Raw genomic sequence first — 23,538 nt, 5'->3', positions numbered from 1 at the left:
ATCTGTGGACTATCAGAGTGTTGTTGAAACACAGAATTGCATCGGGATTGAATACAACAGTCCCCATGCGCACTTTCCTCCATGAGAGTAATGTCTCAAGCATTCTACGCTTTGATCGTTCTCTGGAAGACCAGTAGTAGTTTCCTATGCACATCTGGAGGCATTCTGTAATCTGTGGACTTTCAAAGTGTTGAAGAAACACAGAAATTACATCGGTATTGAATACAACAGCCACCATGCGCACTTCCCTCCATGGGAGTGATGTCTCAAACTGTCATCACTTTGATCGTTCCCTGAAGACCAGTGGTAGTTTCCGATGCACATCTGGAGGACTTCTGTAATCAGTGGACTATCAGAGTATTGATGAAACACAGAAATTGCATCGGGATTGAATACAACAGTCACCATGCGCACTTTCCTCCACGGGAGTAAAGTCTCAAACAGTCTACGCTTTGATCGTTCCCTAGAAGACCAGTAGTAGTTTCCGATGCACATCTGGAGGCATTCTGTAATCTGTGGACTATCAGAGTGTTGTTGAAACACAGAAATTGCATCGGGACTGAATACAGCAGTCACCATGGGCACTTTTCTCCTTGGGAGTAATGTCTCAAACAGTCTACGCTTTGGTCGTTCCCTGGAAGACCAGTAGTAGTTTAAAATGCACATCTGGAGGCATTCTGTAATCTGTGGACAATCTGAGTGTTGATGAACAACAGAAATTGCATCGGGATTGAATACAACAATCACCATGAACTTTTTCCCCCATGGGAGTAATGTCTCAAACACTCTACGCTTTGATCGTTCCCTGGAAGGCCAGTTGTAGATTAAGATGCACATCTGGAGACATTCTGTAATCTGTGGACTATCAGAGTGTTGATAAAACACAGAAATTTCATCGGTATTGAATACAACATTAACCATGCGCACTTTCCTCCATGGGAGTAATGACTCAAACTGTTTACGCTTTGATCGTTCAATGGAATACTAGTAGTAGATTCCGATGCACATCTGGGGGCATTCTATAATCTGTGGACAATCAGAGTGTTGATGAAACACAGAAATTTCATCGGGATTGAATACAAGAGTCACCATGCGCACTTTCCTCCATGGGAGTAATGTCTCAAACGGTCTACGCTATGATCGTTCCCTGGAAGACCAGTAGTAGTTTCCGATGCATATCTGGAGGCATTCTGTAATCTGTGGACGTTCAAAGTGTAGATGAAACACAGATATTGTATCGGGATTGAATACAACAGTCACCATGCGGACTTTCCTCCATGGGAGTAATGTCTCAAACAGTCTACGCTTTGATCGTTCCCTGGAAGACCAGTAGCATATTCCGATGCACATCTGGGGGCATTCTATAATCTGTGGACAATCAGAGTGTTGATGAAACACAGAAATTGCATCGGGATTGAATACAACAGTCACCGTACGCACTTTCCTCCATGGGAGTAATGTCTCAAACACTCTACGTTTTGATCGTTCCCTGGAAGACAAGTAGTAGTTTCCGTTGCACATCTGGAGGAATTCTGTAATTAGTGGACGTTCAAAGTGTTGATGAAACACAGAAATAACATCGGGATTGAATAAACAGTCACCATGCGCACTTACCTCCATGGTAGTAATGTCCCAAACTGTCAACGCTTTGATCGTTCCCTGGAAGACCAGTAGCAGATTCCGATGCACATCTGGGGCATTCTATAATCTGTGGACAATCAGAGTGTTGATGAAACACAGAAATTGCATCGGGATTGAATACAAGAGTCACCATGCGCACTTTCCTCCATGGGAGTAATGTCTCAAACAGTCTACGCTTTGATCGTTCCCTGGAAGACCAGTAGTAGTTTCCGATGCAGATCTGGAGGCGTTCTGTAATCTGTGGACTATCAGAGTGTTGTTGAAACACATAATTTGCATCGGTATTGAATACAACAGACACCATGCCCACTTTCCTCCATAGGAGTAATGTCTCAAGCAGTCTACGCTTTGGTCGTTCCCTGGAAGATCAGTAGTAGTTTCCGTTGCACATCTGGAGGCATTCTGTAATCTGTGGACTATCAGAGTGTTGTTGAAACACAGACATTGCATCGGGAATGAATACAGCAGTCACCATGGGCACTTTCCTCCTTGGGAGTAATGTCTCAAACTGTCTACGCTTTGGTCGTTCCCTGGAAGACCAGTTGTAGATTAAGATGCACATCTGGAGGCATTCTGTAATCTGTGGACTATCAGAGTGTTGATAAAACCCAGACATTGCATCGGGATTGAATACAACAGTAACCATGCGCACTTTCCTCAATGTGAGTAATTTTTCAAACAGTTTACACTTTGATCGTTCCATGGAAGTCCAGTAGCAGATTCCGATGCACATCTGGGGGCATTCTATAATCTGTGGACAATCAGAGTGTTGATGAAACACAGAAATTGCATCGGGATTAAATACAGCAGTCACCATACGCACTTTCCTTCATGGGAGTAATGTCTCAAACAGTCTACGTTTTGATCGTTCCCTGGAAGACAAGTAGTAGTTTCCGTTGCACATCTGGAGTCATTCTGTAATTAGTGGACGTTCAAAGTGTTGATTAAACACTGAAATTGCATCGGGATTGAATACAACAGTCACCATGCGTACTTTCCTCCATGGGAGTAATGTCTCAAACAGTCCACGCTATGATCGTTCCCTGGAAGACTAGTACTAGCTTCCGATGCACATCTGGAGGCATTCAGTAATCTGTGGACTATCAGAGTGTTGTTGAAACACAGAAATTGCATCGGGATTGAATACAACAGCCACCATGCGCACTTTCCTATATGGGAGTAATGTCTCAAACTATCATCGCTTTGATCGTTTCCTGAAGACCAGTGGTAGTTTCCGATGCATATCTGGAGGACTTCTGTAATCAGTTGACTATCAGAGTGCTGATGAAACACAGAAATTGCATCGGGATTTAATACAACAGTCACCATGCGGTCTTTCCTCCATGGGAGTAATGTCTCAAACAGTCTACGCTTTGATCGTTCTCTGGAAGACCAGTAGTAGTTACCGATGCACATCTGGAGGCTTTCTGTAATCTGTGGACTATCAGAGTGTTGTTGAAACACAGAAATTACATCGGGATTGAATACAACAGTCACCATGCGGACTTTCCTCCATAGGAGTAATGTCTCAAGCTGTCTACGCTTTGGTCGTTCACTGGAAGACCAGTAGTAGTTTCCGTTGCATTCTGTAATCTGTGGACTATCAGAGTGTTGTTGAAACACAGAAATTGCATCGGGTTTGAATACAGCAGTCACCATGGGCACTTTCCTCCTTGTGAGTAATGTCTCAAACAGTCTACGCTTTGGTCGTTCCCTGGAAGACCAGTAGTAGTTTCCAATGCACATCTGGAGGCATTCTGTAATCTGTGGACAATCTGAGTGTTGATGAAACTCAGAAATTGCATCGGGATTGAATACAACAATCACCATGAGCTTTTTCCCCCATGGGAGTAATGTCTCAAACACTCTACGCTTTGATCGTTCCCTGGAAGGCCAGTTGTAGATTCAGATGCACATCTGGAGGCATTCTGTAATCTGTGGACTATCAGAGAGTTGATAAAACACAGAAATTTCATCGGTATTGAATACAACATTAACCATGCGCACTTTCCTCCATGGGAGTAATTTTTCAAACAGTTTACACTTTGTTCGTTCTCTGGAAGACCAGTAGCAGATTCCGATTCACATCTGGGGGCATTCTATAATCTGTGGACAATCAGAGTGTTGATGAAACACAGAAATTGCATCAGGAGTGAATACAACAGTCACCATGAGCTTTTTCCTCCATGGGAGTAATGTCTCAAACAGTCTACGCTTTGATCGTTCCCTGGAAGACCAGTAGCAGATTCCGATGCACATCTGGGGGCATTCTATAATCTGTGGACCATCAGAGTGTTGATGAAACACAGAAATTGCATCGGGATTGAATACAACAGTCACCATACGCACTTTCCTCCATGGGAGTAATGTCTCAAACAGTCTATGCTTTGATCGTTCCCTGGAAGACCAGTAGTAGTTTCCAATGCACATCTGGAGGCATTCTGTAATCTGTGTACAATCTGAGTGTTGATGAAACACAGAAATTGCATCGGGATTGAATACAACAATCACCATGAGCTTTTTCCCCCATGGGAGTAATGTCTCAAACACTCTACGCTTTGATCGGTCCCTGGAAGGCCAGTTGTAGATTAAGATGCACATCTGGAGGCATTCTGTAATCTGTGGACTATCAGAGAGTTGATAAAACACAGAAATTTCATCGGTATTGAATACAACATTAACCATGCGCACTTTCCTCCATGGGAGTAATGTCTCAAGCAGTCTACGCTTTGGTCGTTCCCTGGAAGATCAGTAGTAGTTTCCGTTGCACATCTGGAGGCATTCTGTAATCTGTGGACTATCAGAGTGTTGTTGAAACACAGACATTGCATCGGGATTGAATACAGCAGTCACCATGGGCACTTTCCTCCTTGGGAGTAATGTCTCAAACAGTCTACGCTTTGGTCGTTCCCTGGAAGACCAGTTGTAGATTAAGATGCACATCTGGAGGCATTCTGTAATCTGTGGACTATCAGAGTGTTGATAAGACCCAGACATTGCATCGGGATTGAATACAACAGTAACCATGCGCACTTTCCTCCATGTGAGTAATTTTTCAAACAGTTTACACTTTGATCGTTCCATGGAAGACCTGTAGCAGATTCCGATGCACATCTGGTTGCATTCTATAATCTGTGGACAATCAGAGTGTTGATGAAACACAGAAATTGCATCGGGATTGAATACAGCAGTCACCATACGCACTTTCCTTCATGGGAGTAATGTCTCAAACAGTCTACGTTTTGATCGTTCCGTGGAAGACAAGTAGTAGTTTCCGTTGCACATCTGGAGTCATTCTGTAATTAGTGGACGTTCAAAGTGTTGATGAAACACAGAAATTGCATCGGGATTGAATACAACAGTCACCATGCGTACTTTCCTCCATGGGAGTAATGTCTCAAACAGTCTACGCTATGATCGTTCCCTGGAAGACTAGTACTAGCTTCCGATGCACATCTGGAGGCATTCTGTAATCTGTGGACTATCTGAGTGTTGTTGAAACACAGAAATTGCATCGGGATTGAATACAAGAGCCACCATGCGCACTTTCCTATATGGGAGTAATGTCTCAAACTATCATCGCTTTGATCGTTTCCTGAAGACCAGTGGTAGTTTCCGATGCATATCTGGAGGACTTCTGTAATCAGTTGACTATCAGAGTGCTGATGAAATACAGAAATTGCATCAAGATTGAATACAACAGTCACCATGCGGTCTTTCCTCCATGGGAGTAATGTCTCAAACAGTCTACGCTTTTGATCGTTCTCTGGAAGACCAGTAGTAGTTACCGATGCACATCTGGAGGCTTTCTGTAATCTGTGGACTATCAGAGTGTTGATGAAACACAGAAATTGCATCGGGATTGAGTACAACAGTCACCATGCGCACTTTTCTCCATGGGAGTAATGTCTCAAACAGTCTACGCTTTGATCGTTCCCTGGAAGACCGGTAGCAGGTTCCGATGCACATCTGGGGGCTTTCTATAATCTGTGGACCATCAGAGTGTTGATGAAACACAGAAATTGCATCGGGATTGAATACAACAGTCACCATACGCACTTTCCTCCATGGGAGTAATGTCTCAAACAGTCTACGCTTTAATCGTTCCCTGGAAGACCAGTTGTAGATTAAGATGCACATCTGGAGGCATTCTGTAATCTGTGGACTATCAGAGTGGTGATAAAACACAGAAATTGCATCGGGATTGAATACAACAGTAACCATGCGCACTTTCCTTAATGTGAGTAATTTTTCAAACAGTTACACTTTGATCGTTCCTGGAAGACTAGTACTAGCTTCCGATGCACATCTGGAGGCATTCTATAATCTGTGGACAATCAGAGTGTTGATGAAACACAGAAATTGCATCGGGATTGAATACAACAGCCACCATGCCCACTTTCCTCCATGGGAGTAATGTCTCAAACTATCATCGCTTTGATCGTTCCCTGAAGACCAGTGTTAGTTTCCGATGCATATCTGGAGGACTTCTGTAATCAATGGACTAACAGAGTGCTGATGAAACACAGAAATTGCATCGGGATTGAATACAACAGTCACCATGCGGACTTTCCTCCATGGGAGTAATGTCTCAAACAGTCTACGCTTTGATCGTTCCCTGGAGACCAGTAGTAGTTTCCGATTCACATCTGGAGGCACTGTGTAATCTGAGGACTATCAGACTGTTGATGAAACACAGAAATTGCATCGGGATTGAATACAACAGTCACTATGCGCACTTTCCTTCATGGGAGTAATGTCTCAAACAGTCTACCCTTTGATCGTGCATTGGAAGACCAGTAGTAGTTTCAGTTGCACATCTGGAGGCATTCTGTAATCTGTGGACGTTCAAAGTGTTGATGAAACACATAAATTGCTTCGGGATTGAATACAACAGTCACCATGCGCACTTTCCTCCATGGGAGTAATGTCTCAAACAGTCAACGCTTTGATCGTTCCCTGGAAGACCAGTAGTAGTTTCCGATGCACATCTGGAGGTATTCTGTATTCTGTGGACTATCAGAGTGTTGTTGAAACACAGAAATTGCATCGGGATTGAACACAAAAGTCACCATGCGCACTTTCTCAATGGGAGTAATGTCTCAAACTGTCTACGCTTTGATCGCTCCCTGGAAGACCAGTAGTAGTTTCCGATGTACATCTGGAGGCATCCTGTAATCTGTGGACTTTCAGAGTGTTGATGAAACACAGAAATTGCATCGGGATTGAATACAACAGTCACCATGCGAACTTTCCTCCGTGGGAGTAATGTCTCAAGCAGTCTACGCCTTGATCGTTCCCTGGAAGACCAGCAGTAGTTTCCGATGAACATCTGGAGGCACTCCGTAAACTGGGGGCTATCTGAGTGTTGATGAAACACATAAATTGCAGCTGGATTTAATACAACAGGCACCATGTGCACTTTCCTCTATGGGAGTAATGTCTCAAACAATCTACGTTTACATTATTCCCTGGAAGAGAAGTAATAGACTCCGATGTGCATCTGGAGGCATTCTGTAATCTGTGGAAACTCAAAGTGTTGATGAAACACAGAAATTGCATCGGGATTGAATACAACAGTCACCATGTGGACTTTCCTCCATGGGAGTAATGTCTCAAACAGTCTATGCTTTGATCGTTCCCTGGAAGACCTGTAGTAGTTTCCGATTCACATTTGGAGGCACTGTGTAATCTGAGGACTATCAGACTGTTGATGAAACACAGAAATTACATCGGATTGAATACAACTGTCACCATGCGCACTTTCCTCCATGGGAGTAATGTCTCAAACAGTCTACGATTTGATCGTGCCCTGGAAGACCAGTAGTAGTTTCCGTTGCACATCTGGAGACATTCTGTAATCTGTGGACCTTCAAAGTGTTGTTGAAACACAGAAGTTGCCTGGAGATTGAATACAACAGTCACCATGCGCACTTTCCTCCGTTGCAGTAATGTCTCAAACAGTCTACGCTTTGATCGTTCCCTGGAAGACCAGTAGTAGTTTCCGATTCACATCTGGAGGCACTGTGTAATCTGTGGACGTTCAAAGTGTTGATGAAACACAGAAATTCCATCGGGATTGAATACAACAGTCACCATGCGGACTTTTCTATATGGGGGTAATGTCTCAAGCAGTCTACGCTTTGATCGTTCCCTGGAAGACCAGTAGTAGTTTCCTATGCACATCTGGAGGCATTCTGTAATATGTGGACTTTCAAAGTGTTGATGAAACACAGAAATTGCATCGGGATTGAATACAACAGTCACCATGCGGACTTTCCTCCATGGGAGTAATGTCTCAAACAGTCTACGCTTTGATCGTTCCCTGGAAGACCAGTAGTAGTTTCCGATTCACATCTGGAGGCACTGTGTAATCTGAGGACTATCAGACTGTTGATGAAACACAGAAATTGCATCGGGATTGAATACAACAGTCACTATGCGCACTTTCCTTCATGGGAGTAATGTCTCAAACAGTCTACCCTTTGATCGTGCATTGGAAGACCAGTAGTAGTTTCAGTTGCACATCTGGAGGCATTCTGTAATCTGTGGACGTTCAAAGTGTTGATGAAACACATAAATTGCTTCGGGATTGAATACAACAGTCACCATGCGCACTTTCCTCCATGGGAGTAATGTCTCAAACAGTCAACGCTTTGATCGTTCCCTGGAAGACCAGTAGTAGTTTCCGATGCACATCTGGAGGTATTCTGTATTCTGTGGACTATCAGAGTGTTGTTGAAACACAGAAATTGCATCGGGATTGAATACAAAAGTCACCATGCGCACTTTCTCAATGGGAGTAATGTCTCAAACTGTCTACGCTTTGTTCGCTCCCTGGAAGACCAGTAGTAGTTTCCGATGTACATCTGGAGGCATCCTGTAATCTGTGGACTTTCAGAGTGTTGATGAAACACAGAAATTGCATCGGGATTGAATACAACAGTCACCATGCGAACTTTCCTCCGTGGGAGTAATGTCTCAAGCAGTCTACGCCTTGATCGTTCCCTGGAAGATCAGCAGTAGTTTCCGATGAACATCTGGAGGCACTCCGTAAACTGGGGGCTATCTGAGTGTTGATGAAACACATAAATTGCAGCGGGATTTAATACAACAGGCACCATGTGCACTTTCCTCTATGGGAGTAATGTCTCAAACAGTCTACGTTTACATCATTCCCTGGAAGAGAAGTAATAGACTCCGATGTACATCTGGAGGCATTCTGTAATCTGTGGAAACTCAAAGTGTTGATGAAACACAGAAATTGCATCGGGATTGAATACAACAGTCACCATGCGGACTTTCCTCCATGGGAGTAATGTCTCAAACAGTCTACGCTTTGATCGTTCCCTGGAAGACCTGTAGTAGTTTCCGATTCACATCTGGAGGCACTGTGTAATCTGAGGACTATCAGACTGTTGATGAAACACAGAAATTACATCGGATTGAATACAACAGTCACCATGCGCACTTTCCTTCATGGGAGTAATGTCTCAAACAGTCTACGATTTGATCGTGCCCTGGAAGACCAGTAGTAGTTTCCGTTGCACATCTGGAGGCATTCTATAATCTGTGGACGTTCAAAGTGTTGATGAAACACAGAAATAGCTTCGGGATTGAATACAACAGTCACCATGCGCACTTTCCTCCATGGGAGTAATGTCTCAAACAGTCAACGCTTTGATCGTTCACTGGAAGACCAGTGGTAGTTTCCGATGCACATCTGGAGGTATTCTGTAATCTGTGGACTATCGGAGTGTTGTTGAAACAGAGAAATTGCATCGGGATTGAATACAACAGTCACCATGCGCACTTTCCTCAATGGGAGTAATGTCTCAAACTGTCTACGGTTTGATCGTTCCCTGGAAGACCAGTAGTAGTTTCCGATGTACATCTGGAGGCATCGTGTAATCTGTTGACTATCAGAGTGTTGATGAAACACAGAAATTGCATCGGGATTGAATACAACAGTCACCATGCGAACTTTCCTCCGTGGGAGTGATGTCTCAAGCAGTCTACGCCTTGATCGTTCCCTGGAAGACCAACAGTAGTTTCCGATGAGCATCTGGAGGCATTCCGAAATCTGGGGGCTATCTGAGTGTTGATGAAACACATAAATTGCATCGGGATTGAATACAACAGTCACCATGCGCACTTTCCTGCATGGGAGTAATGTCTCTAACAGTCTACGCCATGATCGTTTCCTTGAAGACCAGTAGTAGTTTACGATGCACATCTGGAGGCTTTCTGTAATCTGTGTACTAACTGAGTGTTGATGAAACACAGAAATTGCATCTTGATTGAATACAACAGTCACCATGCGCACTTTCCTCCATGGTAGTAATGTCACAAACAGTCTACGCTTTGATCGTTCCCTGGAAGACCAGTATTAGTTTCCGATTCACATCTGGAGGCACTCTGAAATGTGTGGACTAACAGACTGTTGATGAAACAGAGAAATTGCATCGGATTGAATACAACAGTCACCATGCGCACTTTCCTCCATGGGTGTATTGTCTCAAACAGTCTACGCTTTGATGGTTCCCTGGAAGACCAGTAGTAGTTTCCGATGCACATCTGGAGGCATTCTGTAATCTGTGGACCATCAGAGTGTTGTTGAAACACAGAAATTGCATCGGGATTGAATACAAAAATCACTATGTGCACATTCCTCAATGGGAGTAATGTCTCAAACAGTCTACGCTTTGATTGTTCCCTGGAAGACCAGTAGTTGTTTCCGATGCACATCTGGGGGCATTCTATAACCTGTGGAGAATCAGAGTGTCGTTGAAACACAGAAATTGCATCGGGATTGAATACAACAGTCACTATGCGCACTTTCCTTCATGGGAGTAATGTCTCAAACAGTCTACGCTTTGATCGTGCCCTGGAAGACCAGTAGTAGTTTCCGTTGCACATCTGGAGGCATTCTGTAATCTGTGGACGTTCAAAGTGTTGATGAAACACAGAAATTGCATCGGGAATGATTACAACAGTCACCATGCGCACTTTCCTCCATGGGAGTAATGTCTCAAACAGTCTACGATTAGATCGTTCCCTGGATGACCAGTAGTAGTTTCCGATTTACATCTGGAGGCATTCTGTAATCTGTGGACAATAAGAGTGTTGTTGAAACACAGAAATTGCATCGGGATTGAATACAACAGTCACCATGCGGACTTTCCTGCATGGGAGTAATGTCTCAAACAGTCTACGATTTGATCGTTCCCTGGAAGACCCGTAGTAGTTTCCGATTCACATCTGGAGGCACTGTGAAATCTGAGGATTATCAGACTGTTGATGAAACACAGAAATTACATCGGGATTGAATACAACAGTCACCATGCGCACTTTCCTCCATGGGAGTAATGTCTCAAACAGTCTACGCTTTGATCGTGCCCTGGAAGACCAGTAGTAGTTTCCGTTGCACATCTGGAGGCATTCTGTAATCTGTGGACGTTCAAAGTGTTGATGAAACACAGAAATTGCATCGGGATTGATTACAACAGTCACCATGCGCACTTTCCTCCATGGGAGTAATGTCTCAAACAGTCTACGCTTTGATCGTTCCCTGGATGACCAGTAGTAGTTTCCGATGCACATCTGGAGGCATTCTGTAATCTGTGGACCATCAGAGTGTTGTTGAAACACAGAAATTGCATCGGGATTGAATACAACAGTCACTATGCGCACTTTCCTTCATGGGAGTAATGTCTCAAACAGTCTACGATTTGATCGTGCCCTGGAAGACCAGTAGTAGTTTCCGATGCACATCTGGGGGCATTCTATAATCTGTAGACAATCAGAGTGTTGATGAAACACAGAAATTCCATCGGGATTGAATACAAGAGTCACCATGCGCACTTTCCTCCATGGGAGTAATGTCTCAAAGAGTCTACGCTATGATCGTTCAATTGAAGACCAGTAGTAGTTTCCGATGCACATCTGGAGGCATTCTGTAATCTGTGGACCCTCAAAGTGTTGATGAAACACAGAAATTGCATCGGGAGTGAATACAACAGTCACCATGCGGACTTTCCTGCATGGGAGTAATGTCTCAAACATTCTACGATTTGATCGTTCCCTGGAAGACCCGTAGTAGTTTCCGATTCACATCTGGAGGCACTGTCTAATCTGAGGACTATCAGACTGTTGATGAAACACAGAAATTACATCGGGATTGAATACAACAGTCACCATGCGCACTTTCCTCCATGGGAGTAATGTCTCATACAGTCTACGCTTTGATCGTGCCCTGGAAGACCAGTAGTAGTTTCCGTTGCACATCTGGAGGCATTCTGTAATCTGTGGACGTTCAAAGTGTTGATGAAACACAGAAATTGCTTCGGGAAAGAATACAACAGTCACCATGCGCACTTTCCTCCATGGGAGTAATGTCTCAAACAGTCAACGCTTTGATCGTTCCCTGGAAGACCAGTAGTAGTTTCCGATGTACATCTGGAGGCATCCTGTAATCTGTGGACTGTCAGAGTGTTGATGAAACACAGAAATTGCATCGGGATTGAATACAACAGTCACCATGCGAACTTTCCTCCGTGGGAGTAATGTCTCAAGCAGTCTGTGCCTTGATCGTTCCCTGGAAGACCAGCAGTAGTTTCCGATGAACATCTGGAGGCATTCCGAAATCTGGGGGCTATCTGTGTGTTGATGAAACACATAAATTGCATCGGGATTGAATACAACAGTCACCATGCGCACTTTCCTGCATGGGAGTAATGTCTCTAACAGTCTACGCTTTGGTCGTGCCCTGGAAGACCAGTAGTAGTTTCCGTTGCACATCTGGAGGCGTTCTGTAATCTGTGGACCATCAGAGTGTTGTTGAAACACAGAAATTGCATCAGGATTGAATACAAAAATCACTATGCGCACTTTCTTCAATGGGAGTAATGTCTCAAACAGACTACACTCTGATTGTTCCCTGGAAGACCAGTAGTTGTTTCCGATGCACATCTGGGTTCATTCTATAATCTGTGGACAATCAGAGTGTTGATGAAACACAGAAATTGCATCGGGATTGAGTACAAGAGTCACCATGCGCACTTTCCTCCATGGGAGTAATGTCTCAAAGAGTCTACGCTATGATCGTTCCCTGGAAGACCAGTAGTAGTTTCCAATGCACATCTGGAGGCATTCTGTAATCTGTGGACTTTCACAGTGTAGATGAAACAAAGAAATTTCATCGGGATTGAATACAATAGTCACCATGTGCACTTTCCTCTATGGGAGTAGTGTCTCAAACAGTCTACGTTTACATCGTTCCCTGGAAGAGAAGTAGTAGTTTCCGATCTACATCTGGAGGCATTCTGTAATCTGTGGACCCTCAAAGTGTTGATGAAACACAGAAATTGCATCGGGATTGAATACAACAGTCACCATGCGGACTTTCCCCCATGGGAGTAATGTCTCAAACAGTCTACGCTTTGATCGTTCCCTGGAAGACCCGTAGTAGTTTCCGATTCACATCTGGAGGCACTGTGTAATCTTAGGACTGTCAGACTGTTGATGAAACACAGAAATTACATCGGGATTGAATACAACAGTCACCATGCGCAATTTCCTCCATGGGAGTAATGTCTCAAACAGTCTACGCTTTGATCGTGCCCTGGAAGACCAGGAGTAGTTTTCGATGCACATCAGGAGGCATTCTGTAATCTGTGGACCTTCAAAGTGTTGATGAAACACAGAAATTGCATCGGGATTGAATACAACAGTAACCATGCATACTTTCCTCCATGGGAGTAATAGCTCAAACAGTCTACGCTTTGATCATTCCCAGGAAGACCAGTAGTAGTTTCCGATGCACATCTGGAGGCATTCTGTAATCTGTGGACTATCAGACTGTTGATGAAACACATAAATTGCATCGGGAATGAATACAACAGTCAATATTCGCTCTTTCCTCCATGGGAGTAATGTCTCAAACAGCATACGCTTTGATCGTTCCCTGGAAGACCAGTAGTAGTTTCCGATGCACATCTGGAGGTATTCTGTAATCTGTGGACTATCGGAGTGTTGTTGAAACAGAGAAATTGCATCGGGATTGAATACAACAGTCACCATGCGCACTTTCCTCAATGGGAGTAATGTCTCAAACTGTCTACGGTTTGATCGTTCCCTGGAAGACCAGTAGTAGTTTCCGATGTACATCTGGAGGCATGCTGTAATCTGTTGACTATCAGAGTGTTGATGAAACACAGAAATTGCATCTTGATTGAATACAACAGTCACCATGCGCACTTTCCTCCATGGTAGTAATGTCACAAACAGTGTACGCTCTGATCGTTCCCTGGAAGACCAGTATTAGTTTCCGATTCACATCTGGAGGCACTCTGAAATGTGTGGACTAACAGACTGTTGATGAAACAGAGAAATTGCATCGGATTGAATACAACAGTCACCATGCGCACTTTCCTCCATGGGTGTATTGCCTCAAACAGTCTACGCTTTGATGGTTCATTGGAAGACCAGTAGTAGTTTCCGATGCACATCTGGAGGCATTCTGTAATCTGTGGACCATCAGAGTGTTGTTGAAACACAGAAATTGCATCGGGATTGAATACAAAAATCACGATGCGCACTTTCCTCAATGGGAGTAATGTCTCAAACAGTCTACGCTTTGATTGTTCCCTGGAAGACCTGTAGTTGTTTCCGATGCACATCTGGGGGCATTCTATAACCTGTGGAGAATCAGAGTGTTGTTGAAACACAGAAATTGCATCGGGATTGAATACAACAGTCACTATGCGCACTTTCCTTCATGGGAGTAATGTCTCAAACAGTCTACGCTTTGATCGTGCCCTGGAAGACCAGTAGTAGTTTCCGTTGCACATCTGGAGGCATTCTGTAATCTGTGGACGTTCAAAGTGTTGATGGAACACAGAAATTGCATCGGGAATGATTACAACAGTCACCATGCGCACTTTCCTCCATGGGAGTAATGTCTCAAACAGTCTACGCTTTGATCGTTCCCTGGATGACCAGTAGTAGTTTCCGATTTACATCTGGAGGCATTCTGTAATCTGTGGACAATCAGAGTGTTGATGAAACACAGAAATTCCATCGGGATTGAATACAAGAGTCACCATGCGCACTTTCCTCCATGGGAGTAATGTCTCAAAGAGTCTACGCTATGATCGTTCAATTGAAGACCAGTAGTAGTTTCCGATGCACATCTGGAGGCATTCTGTAATCTGTGGACCCTCAAAGTGTTGATGAAACACAGAAATTGCATCGGGAGTGAATACAACAGTCACCATGCGGACTTTCCTGCATGGGAGTAATGTCTCAAACATTCTACGATTTGATCGTTCCCTGGAAGACCCGTAGTAGTTTCCGATTCACATCTGGAGGCACTGTCTAATCTGAGGACTATAAGACTGTTGATGAAACATAGAAATTACATCGGGATTGAATACAACAGTCACCATGCGCACTTTCCTCCATGGGAGTAATGTCTCATACAGTCTACGCTTTGGTCGTGCCCTGGAAGACCAGTAGTAGTTTCCGTTGCACATCTGGAGGCATTCTGTAATCTGTGGACGTTCAAAGTGTTGATGAAACACAGAAATTGCTTCGGAAAAGAATACAACAGTCACCATGCGCACTTTCCTCCATGGGAGTAATGTCTCAAACAGTCAACGCTTTGATCGTTCCCTGGAAGACCAGTAGTAGTTTCCGATGTACATCTGGAGGCATCCTGTAATCTGTGGACTGTCAGTGTGTTGATGAAACACAGAAATTGCATCGGGATTGAATACAACAGTCACCATGCGAACTTTCCTCCGTGGGAGTAATGTCTCAAGCAGTCTGTGCCTTGATCGTTCCCTGGAAGACCAGCAGTAGTTTCCGATGAACATCTGGAGGCATTCCGAAATCTGGGGGCTATCTGAGTGTTGATGAAACACATAAATTGCATCGGGATTGAATACAACAGTCACCATGCGCACTTTCCTGCATGGGAGTAATGTCTCTAACAGTCTACGCTTTGGTCGTGCCCTGGAAGACCAGTAGTAGTTTCCGTTGCACATCTGGAGGCGTTCTGTAATCTGTGGACCATCAGAGTGTTGTTGAAACACAGAAATTGCATCAGGATTGAATACAAAAATCACTATGCGCACTTTCTTCAATGGGAGTAATGTCTCAAACAGACTACGCTCTGATTGTTCCCTGGAAGACCAGTAGTTGTTTCCGATGCACATCTGGGTTCATTCTATAATCTGTGGACAATCAGAGTGTTGATGAAACACAGAAATTGCATCGGGATTGAGTACAAGAGTCACCATGCGCACTTTCCTCCATGGGAGTAATGTCTCAAAGAGTCTACGCTATGATCGTTCCCTGGAAGACCAGTAGTAGTTTCCAATGCACATCTGGAGGCATTCTGTAATCTGTGGACTTTCACAGTGTAGATGAAACAAAGAAATTTCATCGGGATTGAATACAATAGTCACCATGTGCACTTTCCTCTATGGGAGTAGTGTCTCAAACAGTCTACGTTTACATCGTTCCCTGGAAGAGAAGTAGTAGTTTCCGATGTACATCTGGAGGCATTCTGTAATCTGTGGACCCTCAAAGTGTTGATGAAACACAGAAATTGCATCGGGATTGAATACAACAGTCACCATGCGGACTTTCCCCCATGGGAGTAATGTCTCAAACAGTCTACGCTTTGATCGTTCCCTGGAAGACCCGTAGTAGTTTCCGATTCACATCTGGAGGCACTGTGTAATCTTAGGACTGTCACACTGTTGATGAAACACAGAAATTACATCGGGATTGAATACAACAGTCACCATGCGCAATTTCCTCCATGGGAGTAATGTCTCAAACAGTCTACGCTTTGATCGTGCCCTGGAAGACCAGGAGTAGTTTTCGATGCACATCAGGAGGCATTCTGTAATCTGTGGACCTTCAAAGTGTTGATGAAACACAGAAATTGCATCGGGATTGAATACAACAGTAACCATGCATACTTTCCTCCATGGGAGTAATAGCTCAAACAGTCTACGCTTTGATCATTCCCAGGAAGACCAGTAGTAGTTTCCGATGCACATCTGGAGGCATTCTGTAATCTGTGGACTATCAGACTGTTGATGAAACACATAAATTGCATCGGGATTGAATACAACAGTCAATATTCGCTCTTTCCTCCATGGGAGTAATGTCTCAAACAGCATACGCTTTGATCGTTCCCTGGAAGACCAGTAGTAGTTTCCGATGCACATCTGGAGGTATTCTGTAATCTGTGGACTATCGGAGTGTTGTTGAAACAGAGAAATTGCATCGGGATTGAATACAACAGTCACCATGCGCACTTTCCTCAATGGGAGTAATGTCTCAAACTGTCTACGGTTTGATCGTTCCCTGGAAGACCAGTAGTAGTTTCCGATGTACATCTGGAGACATGCTGTAATCTGTTGACTATCAGAGTGTTGATGAAACACAGAAATTGCATCGGGATTGAATACAACAGTCACCATGCGAACTTTCCTCCGTGGGAGTAATGTCTCAAGCAGTCTACGCCTTGATCGTTCCCTGGAAGACCAACAGTAGTTTCCGATGAACATCTGGAGGCATTCCGAAATCTGGGGGCTATCTGAGTGTTGATGAAACACATAAATTGCATCGGGATTGAATACAACAGTCACCATGCGCACTTTCCTGCATGGGAGTAATGTCTCTAACAGTCTACGCCATGATCGTTTCCTGGAAGACCAGTAGTAGTTTACGATGCACATCTGGAGGCTTTCTGTAATCTGTGTACTAACTGAGTGTTGATGAAACACAGAAACTGCATTTTGATTGAATACAACAGTCACCATGCGCACTTTCCTCCATGGTAGTAATGTCACAAACAGTGTACGCTCTGATCGTTCCCTGGAAGACCAGTATTAGTTTCCGATTCACATCTGGAGGCACTCTGAAATGTGTGGACTAACAGACTGTTGATGAAACAGAGAAATTGCATCGGATTGAATACAACAGTCACCATGCGCACTTTCCTCCATGGGTGTATTGTCTCAAACAGTCTACGCTTTGATGGTTCATTGGAAGACCAGTAGTAGTTTCCGATGCACATCTGGAGGCATTCTGTAATCTGTGGACCATCAGAGTGTTGTTGAAACACAGAAATTGCATCGGGATTGAATACAAAAATCACGATGCGCACTTTCCTCAATGGGAGTAATGTCTCAAACAGTCTACGCTTTGATTGTTCCCTGGAAGACCAGTAGTTGTTTCCGATGCACATCTGGGGGCATTCTATAACCTGTGGAGAATCAGAGTGTTGTTGAAACACAGAAATTGCATCGGGATTGAATACAACAGTCACTATGCGCACTTTCCTTCATGGGAGTAATGTCTCAAACAGTCTAGGCTTTGATCGTGCCCTGGAAGACCAGTAGTAGTTTCCGATGCACATCTGGGAGCATACTATAATCTGTAGACAATCAGAGTGTTGATGAAACACAGAAATTGCATCGGGATAGAATACAAGAGTCACCATGCGCACTTTCCTCCATGGGAGTAATGTCTCAAAGAGTCTACGCTATGATCGTTCAATTGAAGACCAGTAGTAGTTTCCGATGCACATCTGGAGGCATTCTGTAATCTGTGGACCCTCAAAGTGTTGATGAAACACAGAAATTGCATCGGGAGTGAATACAACAGTCACCATGCGGACTTTCCTGCATGGGAGTAATGTCTCAAACAGTCTACGATTTGATCGTTCCCTGGAAGACCCGTAGTAGTTTCCGATTCACATCTGGAGGCACTGTCTAATCTGAGGACTATCAGACTGTTGATGAAACACAGAAATTACATCGGGATTGAATACAACAGTGACCATGCGCACTTTCCTCCATGGGAGTAATGTCTCAAACAGTCTACGCTTTGATCGTGCCCTGGAAGACCAGTAGTAGTTTCCGTTGCACATCTGGAGGCATTCTGTAAACTGTGGACGTTCAAAGTGTTGATGAAACACAGAAATTACTTCGGGAAAGAATACAACAGTCACCATGCGCACTTTCCTCCATGGGAGTAATGTCTCTAATAGTCTACGCTTTGGTCGTGCCCTGGAAGACCAGTAGTAGTTTCCGTTGCACATCTGGAGGCATTCTGTAATCTGTGGACCATCAGAGTGTTGTTGAAACAGAGAAAATGCATCAGGATTGAATACAAAAATCACTATGCGCACTTTCCTCAATGGGAGTAATGTCTCAAACAGACTACGCTCTGATTGTTACCTGGAAGACCAGTAGTTGTTTCCGATGCACATCTGGGGGCATTCTGTAATCTGTGGACGTTCAAAGTGTTGATGAAACACAGAAATTGCATCGGGATTGATTACAACAGTCACCATGCGCACTTTCCTCCATGGGAGTAATGTCTCAAACAGTCTACGCTTTGATCGTTCCAAGGATGACCAGTAGTAGTTTCCGATGCACATCTGGAGGCATTCTGTAATCTGTGGACCATCAGAGTGTTGTTGAAACACAGAAATTGCATCGGGATTGAATACAACAGTCACTATGCGCACTTTCCTTCATGGGAGTAATGTCTCAAACAGTCTACGCTTTGATCGTGCCCTGGAAGACCAGTAGTAGTTTCCGATGCACATCTGGGAGCATACTATAATCTGTAGACAATCAGAGTGTTGATGAAACACAGAAATTGCATCGGGATAGAATACAAGAGTCACCATGCGCACTTTCCTCCATGGGAGTAATGTCTCAAAGAGTCTACGCTATGACCGTTCAATTGAAGACCAGTAGTAGTTTCCGATGCACATCTGGAGGCATTCTGTAATCTGTGGACCCTCAAAGTGTTGATGAAACACAGAAATTGCATCGGGAGTGAATACAACAGTCACCATGCGGAGTTTCCTGCATGGGAGTAATGTCTCAAACAGTCTACGAATTGATCGTTCCCTGGAAGACCCGTAGTAGTTTCCGATTCACATCTGGAGGCACTGTCTAATCTGAGGACTCTCAGACTGTTGATGAAACACAGAAATTACATCGGGATTGAATACAACAGTCACCATGCGCACTTTCCTCCATGGGAGTAATGTCTCAAACAGTCTACGCTTTGATCGTGCCCTGGAAGACCAGTGGTAGTTTCCGTTGCACATCTGGAGGCATTCTGTAAACTGTGGACGTTCAAAGTGTTGATGAAACACAGAAATTACTTCGGGAAAGAATACAACAGTCACCATGCGCACTTTCCTCCATGGGAGTAATGTCTCTAATAGTCTACGCTTTGGTCGTGCCCTGGAAGACCAGTAGTAGTTTCCGTTGCACATCTGGAGGCATTCTGTAATCTGTGGACCATCAGAGTGTTGTTGAAACAGAGAAAATGCATCAGGATTGAATACAAAAATCACTATGCGCACTTTCCTCAATGGGAGTAATGTCTCAAACAGACTACGCTCTGATTGTTACCTGGAAGACCAGTAGTTGTTTCCGATGCACATCTGGGGGCATTCTATAATCTGTGGACAATCAGAGTGTTGATGAAACACAGAAATTGCATCGGGATTGAGTACAAGAGTCACCATGCGCACTTTCCTCCATGGGTGTAATGTCTCAAAGAGTCTACGCTATGATCTTTCCCTGGAAGACCAGTAGTAGTTTCCGATGCACATCTGGAGGCATTCTGTATTCTGTGGACTTTCACAGTGTAGATGAAACAAAGAAATTTCATCGGGATTGAATACAATAGTCACCATGAGCACTTTCCTCTATGGGAGTAGTGTCTCAAACAGTCTACGTTTACATCGTTCCCTGGAAGAGAAGTAGTTGTTTCCGATGTACATCTGGAGGCATTCTGTAATCTGTGGACCCTCAAAGTGTTGATGAAACACAGAAATTGAATCTGGATTGAATACAACAGTCACCATGCGGACTTTCCCCCATGGGAGTAATGTCTCAAACAGTCTACGCTTTGATCGTTCCCTGGAAGACCCGTAGTAGTTTCCGATTCACATCTGGAGGCACTGTGTAATCTTAGGACTGTCAGACTGTTGATGAAACACAGAAATTACTTCGGGATTGAATACAACAGTCACCATGCGCAATTTCCTCCATGGGAGTAATGTCTCAAACAGTCTACGCTTTGATCGTGCCCTGGGAGACCAGTAGTAGTTTCCGTTGTACATCTGGAGGCATTCTGTAATCTGTGGACGTTCAAAGTGTTGATGAAACACAGAAATTGCATCGGGATTGATTACAACAGTCACCATGCGCACTTTCCTCAATGGGAGTAATGTCTCAAACAGTCTACGCTTTGATCGTTCCCTGGATGACCAGTAGTAGTTTCCGATGCACATCTGGAGGCATTCTGTAATCTGTGGACCATCAGAGTGTTGTTGAAACACAGAAATTGCATCGGGATTGAATACAACAGTCACTATGCGCACTTTCCTTCATGGGAGTAATGTCTCAAACAGTCTACGCTTTGGTCGTGCCCTGGAAGACCAGTAGTAGTTTCCGTTGCACATCTGGAAGCATTCTGTAATCTGTGGACGTTCAAAGAGTTGATGAAACACAGAAATTGCTTCGGGATTGAATACAACAGTCACCATGCCAACATTCCTCCGTGGGAGTAATGTCTCAAGAAGTCTACGCCTTGATCGATCCCTGGAAGACCAGCAGTAGTATCCGATGAACATGTGGAGGCATTCCGTAATCTGGGGTCTATCTGAGTGGTGATGAAACACATAAATTGCATCGGGATTGAATACAACAGTCACCATGCGCACATTCCTGCATGGGAGTAATGTCTCTAACAGCCTACGCCATGATCGTTCCCTGGAAGACCAGTAGTAGTTTACGATGCACATCTGGAGGCTTTCTGTAATCTGTGTACTAACAGAGTGTTGATGAAACACAGAAATTGCATCTTGATTGAATACAACAGTCACCATGCGCACTTTCCTCCATGGTAGTAATGTCACAAACAGTCTACGCTTTGATCGCTCCCTGGAAGACCAGTAGTAGTTACCGATTCACATCTGGATGCACTCTGAAATGTGTGGACTAACAGACTGTTGATGAAACAGAGAAAATGCATCGGATTGAATACAACAGTCACCATGCGCACTTTCCTCCATGGGTGTAATGTCTCAAACAGTCTACGCTTTGATGGTTCCCTGGAAGACCAGTAGTAGTTTCCGATGCACATCTGGAGGCATTCTGTAATCTGTGGACTTTCACAGTGTAGATGAAACAAAGAAATTTCATCGGGATTGAATACAACAGTCACCATGCGCACTTTCTTCCATGGGAGTAATGTCTCAAACAGTCTACGCTATGATCGTTCCCTGGAAGACCAGTAGTAGTTTCCGATGCACATCTGGAGGCATTCTGTAATCTGTGGACTTTCACAGTGTAGATGAAACAAAGAAATTTCATCGGGATTGAATACAACAGTCACCATGCGCACTTTCCCTTATGGGAGTAATGTCTCAAACAGTCTACGTTTACCTCGTTCCCTGGAAGAGAAGTAGTAGTTTCCGATGTACATCTGGAGGCATTCTGTAATCTGTGGACCCTCAAAGTGTTGATGAAACACAGAAATTGCATTGGGATTGAATACAACAGGCACCATGCGCACTTTCTTTCATGGGAGTAATGTCTCAAACAGTCTACGCTTTGATCGTTCCCTGGAAGACCAGTAGTAGTTTCCGATTCACATCTGGAGGCACTGTGTAATCTGAGGACTATCAGACTGTTAATGAAACACAGAAATTACATCGGGATTGAATACAACAGTCACCATGCGCACTTTCCTCCATGGGAGTAATGTCTCAAGCAGCCTACGCTTTGATCGTTCCCTGGAAGACCAGTAGTAGTTTCCGATTCACATCTGGAGGCACTCTGTAATCTGAGGACTATCAGACTGTTGATGAAACACAGAAATTACATCGGGATTGAATACAACAGTCACCATGCGCACTTTCCTCCATGGGAGTAATGTCTCAAACAGTCTACGCTTTGATCGTTCCCTGGATGACCAGTAGTAGTTTCCGATGCACATCTGGAGGCATTCTGTAATCTGTGGAATTTCAGAGTGTTGTTGAAACACAGAAATTACATCGGGATTGAATACAACAGTAACTATGCGCACTTTCCTTCATGGGAGTAATGTCTCAAACAGTCTACGCTTTGATCGTGCCCTGGAAGACCAGTAGTAGTTTCCGTTGCACATCTGGAGGCATTCTGTAATCTGTGGACGTTCAAAGTATTGATGAAACACAGAAATGGCTTCGGGATTGAATACAACAGTCACCATGCGCACTTTCCTCCATGGGGGTAATGTCTCAAACAGTCGACGCTTTGATCGTTCCCTGGAAGACCAGTAGTAGTTTCCGATGCCCATCTGGAGGTATTCTGTAATCTGTGGACTATCAGAGTGTTGTTGAAACACAGAAATTGCATCGGGATTGAATACAACAGTCACCATGCGCACTTTCCCCCATGGGAGTAATGTCTCAAACTGTCTACGCTTTGATCGTTCCCTGGAAGACCAGTAGTAGTTTCCGATGTACATCTGGAGCATCCTGTAATCTGTGGACTATCAGAGTGTTGATGAAACACAGAAATTGCATCGGGATTGAATACAACAGCCATCATGCCAACTTTCCTCCGTGGGAGTAATGTCTCAAGAAGTCTACGCCTTGATCGTTCCCTGGAAGACCAGCAGTAGTATCCGATGAACATGTGGCGGCATTCCGTAATCTGGGGGCTATCTGAGTTGTGATGAAACACATAAATTGCATCGGGATTGAATACAACAGTCACCATGCGCACTTTCCTGCATGGGAGTAACGTCTCTAACAGTGTACGCCATGATCGTTCCCTGGAGAACCTGTAGTAG

Source organism: Schistocerca gregaria, chromosome 3, assembly GCF_023897955.1.
Source record: "Schistocerca gregaria isolate iqSchGreg1 chromosome 3, iqSchGreg1.2, whole genome shotgun sequence".
NCBI classification, from domain to species: Eukaryota; Metazoa; Arthropoda; class Insecta; order Orthoptera; family Acrididae; genus Schistocerca; species Schistocerca gregaria.
Note: the sequence above shows the minus strand (reverse complement) of the source record.